A 5,919-nucleotide genomic window follows, 5' to 3' on the forward strand; every position below is an offset into this window, starting at 1 on the left:
TTCCCCTTCATAAATCCATGCTGACTCTGTCCTATCCTGTTACTACTATCCAGATGTGCCATAATTTCATCCTTTATAATAGACTCCAGCATCTTTCCCACCACTGAGGTCAGACTAACTGGATTATAAATTCCTGCTTTCTCTCTCCCACCTTACTTAAAAAGTAGTATAACATTAGCCACCCTCAAATTCTCAGGAACCGACCCCGAATCTTGTTGCCCCGGATAATGTCTTGCCCCAATTCTCCCATTCAGTTACTCACTGATACACATCTTCCAAAAAAGGGTGCCCTGCTCAATTTTTTTTTCAGTCAGTGATGCCCAGCATCAACTCCCCAAATTACTGCTACTTTGCACCACTTCCCCAACTCTGTGATTCTCTATCCGTGTTCTCCGATTTAAACGTGCTCTAATCCAATTATAGATGTGAATGGTAAAAAAAAAAACTCTCATTTACGAAATCCGTGCACCAATTCTCCAATTTGGTGTTGCCCTACACCAGTTTTCACGTTTACCTTTGGCCTCAACAAATTTCTCCTCATTTAGATGCCATTCTACCGTTCTCTGATTTAGTGGTGCTCGAACCCTGTACCATGTGTAGTTCATCAACTTAACCGTTCCCGGAACTGTTCTCCCATTTTGGAGTCCACTTCCCTGCACCAGTTCTCCCATTTACGAATTCTGCACGAATCCTCTTTCATCAGCAACGGAACGAACTCCGACAGTGTGTATTATCCAGCCCAACATCACCCAATCAGTGCAAGAACTCTCTATTTTAGTGGTACTGGCACTAATTCTCCAAATGTTGATGCCTGGCAACAAATCTCATATTTATTTTTTTTCATGATACGCATACATATTTTCTTTTAGTGATGATCTGAAATGAATCTCCAATCTACTGATATGTGCATCTTTTCTCATTATTACTGATCCACTTACCCTGTTCTACAGCTTAAATGTGCTCTGCTCCAATTCTTTAATTAATTCGCATTCCACATCAAGTTGTAATGTGATCGCACTGTGCACCAATCTCCCATTGGCTGATGATCCCACTTTTCCCTCTTTTTTTACTCAGACACCAATTCTCTCATTTAATGATGACTTAGCTATTTGCATTGTTACAACATAATTCTCCAATTTAGCGATGCCATGCACCCATTCTCTAATTTAGTCCATTGGGCATCAGGTCTTACGTTTAGTATTTCTCTACAGCAACAATTCTTCCATTTTTGTGTTCTGCGGCCGGAAACTTCTAATTTTGGCGGAACCTGCACCAAGATCCTGTTGCTGTTTAACAGGATACTGGTGCAGCATGGCCTACTGTTATAGGCTCGAGTGGCTAATTAGGTTCCTTCTGTAAATGTATATCAGGCTCCAGGGGATGACTAGCCTCGTCCTGTTTTGGTGTAACAGGTTCAAAGGCCTGAATATCCTCCTGTTGTTCCTGTATAACAGGCTGGAGAACGGAATGGATTTCTCCAATATCTGTAGTTCGCTTCACTTGTTGACTCCTTCTGTCATCTATGTTCAAATAAGATCATCTTTATTTTTTGTAAACTCCAATGGCTACTGGGTCAACCTGATCATCCTTTCGTTCTAAGAATCGATGTTCCTTTTAACGTGAGGAGGATGTAAAAAAGCACCGAGAAGACTAAGACAAGAGGAGTGAATGGGTAAATGCGTGACAGATGGAGAACAATGTGGATAGAGGTGACGTTGGGCCCTTTGATGGAAATGATAAATTGGCAGTCTACCATTTGAAAGAGATTGGTTGAAACATGATGATCTACAAAGGGACGTATGCTCCTTTATGTCGTTTCCTTCTGCATAAACCTCTGAGGCCCATGCAGTGCAGAGAGTTCTGTAACCAGAAGTCAATACTGGGCATGGCATTGGCACGCTGCCCAGTGTACACAGACCCACCAAGTGGGGAGCTGTAACACTGTAAAGGTTCCTCATCTCCTTGTACACCAGTCGCTAAAAGCAATATTGCAGAAACAGAAAGCAGTGAGGAAGATAAATGGTGTGATGACCTTCATTTCAAGGGGATGTGAGCCCAGGAGTAAGGGTGTCTTACTGCAGCTGTACAGAGCCTTGGTGAGATATCATCTTGAACATTGTGCAGTATTGTGTGCAGTTTTGGTCTTCTTACCTAATAAAGGACAAACCTGACATTGATGGAAAGCAGTGAAGGATGACCAGACTGATCTCTGGGATGACGGGCTTGTTGTGGAAGCAGAGTTTGGGGTGACTGGGCCATTATTCCATGGGGTTTAGGAAAATGAGTCGAGATCTCAGTGAAATATACAAAACTGGGGTTTAGGAAAATGAGTCGAGATCTCAGTGAAATATACAAAACTCTGACAGGGTGAGATAGATTTGAAAGCAGGGATAATAATTCCCCTCGCTGAGACTTCTAAAACAAGGGGCCACAGTATTAGGTACAGGCAGGTTACTCTGCATTGAGATGATAATAAATGTTTGCACTCACTGACTGGTGAACCTGGGGAATTCGCTCGCACCTGGAAACCGAGACACTGATTATGAATAAGGGTTTAGAGACAGGAAACGGATGGTGGGAGAGCAGGAGTACGGTGTGGAAATAAAGGGCCAACCATCATTATATTGAATTGGTTAGCAAACTCGATGGACCAAATGTACTACTGCACCGCCTATTTTATAGCTTCTTAAGGTTCCTCACATTAACGGATATGTATATCGCGTGGGGTAAGTGCATTGAGGAGATTTTTTTCCATGAGCTAGAATGGGGAGGCTAAATGTGTTCTCCATACCAGATGTTTCTGTGCAGTCTGTGGGAAAGCTCTGTAAATGCTGTCACAAGCTCTCAGATGTTAGGAAGGAGGTTTCTGCAGGGTGGACAGGACTGTGTTCCCATTCTCTTTTCCGACATTGATGCTGAGGCCGGGTGTTCTGTCCGGTTTCATCCTTTCAGACGTCGGAGTGGTTTGATACAAATGAGTGCCTTTATTGGCCGTTTCAGAGACCATTGAAATGTTTATCATATGTCAGTGTCTTTGGAGTCAGTTTTAGGCCATCCCAGGAAATCATGGGAGATTCACTTCCGAAAAGTACATTGGAGAAGGAAATTCTGTTTACAATCGATATTGGCTTCAAGGTCCTTTTACTGACCCCAGATTTTAGATCTCGATATTTTATTAATTGTTTTTAACTTCCACCCGCTGCCAGATCATTAGCCTGGTCTCGATTAGGAATCCAGTGACATTTCCACAACAACACCATCTCCACATGGGGACCTGTCAAAAACCACATTGAGCAGGTTATTTCTGTGCAGCTTGACAGCTCTGTCAAAAAGAACTCCCACCAATTTGACTGTCATGATGGGACTGAGGGAGTGGGAATTGGTCAGATTGTAATTATTCCCGTCTTAGCGGACGGGACTTAGCTGAGTAATTTTCCACATTGCCAGGGAGATGTTAGAGTTGGAGCTGGAATGAAACAGCTTCCCCAGGGACACGGCTTGTTGTGTAGTACAAGGCTGCAGTCCGATCGAAGGAATGGAGTCAGGGCCCATTGCCTTTGTCGTATCTGCTGTGATCAGCTGTTTCTTCATGTCACGTGCAGCAAATCGAATTAGTTGAAGACTGGCATCTGTGATTTTGTGGGCATCATAATGAGGGTGAGGTGTATCATCGACTCAACACTTCTGGCAGAGGATGGTGCAGATAAAACATCCTTCTCTTTTACACTGATGTGCAGGTCTGTTCCATTATTTAGGATGGGAATGTTTGTGGAACCCTCTCCTCCTGTCATTTGTTTAATCGACCATTACCATTTATAACTAAATGTGACAGGACTGCAGGGCTTCGATCAGATCTGTTGGTCAAGTACGGTAGCTTTAATGAGTTAGCATCAGTTTAAGATTCATGTGATTCTGACTCTGACATGTTCACCCACACTCGTCACTGAGCCATAGATGGTGTTGGTGGTAATGACAGACTGAGGTGTTATCCTGGCAAAATGTTACAGGTTGTGGTTGAATGCAGGTCTGCCTCTCCTGCTGCTGTGGTCTACAGCTGCATGAATTCGCAGTTTCGAGCTGCAATATCTGCAGTGCAATTCTGCTGTCTGTTCCCCAATTCTCACTGAGTCCCATTCACCCATCAGCCCTGCACTCAGTGACCGAACCTGGTTTCTGATGTGGAAATACTTCCATTTTCAAACTCTCATTCTGCTGAGGGTCTGTCCTCCGCGTCTTGCTTCCAATCAGCAAAAACATTTAACTGATCTTAATTCAAATATTTAATTCACCTGAATCTTTTTCCTTGAGAAATGCCATCTTCTGTGTTTAAGGTGAATGTGTTTCCTCTGTTTCTCTCCGTGACCATGATTAAGAGTTCTGTAGTGTCAGTGATGCCAGCCTTATGTAGTTTCAGAGCCAATGAATTCGCTGGATTTCCAATCAACTTCACCACATTGTATGTTTCCTCTTTTGGTTTGATGCCTTATCACTCATGGCTGCCTTCTCCTCCCATGAGTGTGTTTCATCTTCTTGGTGTTGAATTTCTGGTATTATCTTCCGAATTATCCCCACAAACTCCTGCTTTTGCTGCTCCATGGTCTTTCCTGCTCAGCTCCCCTTCTAATTAACTCTGGACAGCTCCTCCCGCATGTCTTTGTAGTTACATTGCTTAATTATAACCACATTACACCTTGAAGAGAGCATTAGGTATAAACCGAAAGGAGTTTTGAGAGATAGGCCACTTTTGATCCAATTTTCATCCTATCTACCTTCACTTGAACAAAAAACTGGAAATGACATCACGCACCTTAAGAAACCAAGACCTATAAATAGAAAGACGGGACATACCACCAGTGCATCACCAGAGACTCTCACTGATGATGTTACCTTGTCATGGTGACGAAACATCTGAAAACAAACCTCCAAGCTCAGCGAGTTAACAAACATACTTATTAATTGTTATTTTTCTCTTAATAGTGGAATTTGCGACTACTTTGTCACTCGTGTTTTAACAGATTACGAGGTGAGGTGAGCTTTTGTGGGTGTGTGGTTTTAATTGGTGGATTTCTTAATTAGTTGCAAAGGGAGAATGAGAGCGAGAGGATATAGATATGGAGATATGGAAAATGAGAAAACTATATTATCGAAAGACGTAGATATACTTCCCGCAATGTTTTGGCAATTCCTGTGTGCTGTGGTCCTTTGTACAGAGCATGTACAACAGAGCAATATGTTCAAATGCTGGGTCTGATGCCAGAACCTTTCTCTCCAATAATATGACAGACACTAGCTTTGGAAAGAACCCAGCAGGCCAACATATATAATTCCTGGTATGAAAGGGGATTAACTGAAATAATTTAGGAAACCAGAAACAAGAATGTATAACACACATCCTGAAAAGAATGAGAGACTAGAGTTGGGAATCCCAGAAAAAGGAGGAATGTTGAGAGAAAGGGAATATATCACATCAGATAAGGATCAAATAATGTTTTAATGCTTTAAAATTTTTATTCATCATGTGCATCATTTTTCGTTAACTGTGTCTCCGTTGTTCATTCAGAATGTGTTGTACACATATGAACAATCTTCCTTATCTGAAAACACACTGATTAAACAGTGTATATAGAATCATATTTTCCTCCATTTCAGACTGTCTTGTTGTCGTGCTAGCAGGATATATGAACACCAACTGGCCACCAAAAGACATGACCCACTGACACTAGTTTCCATACATACAGACAAAGAAGGACATCAAGTTGACTGTGACAACAAACACTTCTTTGGACAAAGCCACGAACGAAAGTTCTTAGAAGCATGACATTCTAGCCAGAAGTACATCAATAAACACATCAATTTTGATCCTATCTACCTTCCCTTGAACAAAAAACTGGAAATGACATCACGCACCTTAAGAAACCA

This window comes from Chiloscyllium plagiosum, unplaced genomic scaffold (assembly GCF_004010195.1).
Source record: "Chiloscyllium plagiosum isolate BGI_BamShark_2017 unplaced genomic scaffold, ASM401019v2 scaf_14176, whole genome shotgun sequence".
NCBI classification, from domain to species: Eukaryota; Metazoa; Chordata; class Chondrichthyes; order Orectolobiformes; family Hemiscylliidae; genus Chiloscyllium; species Chiloscyllium plagiosum.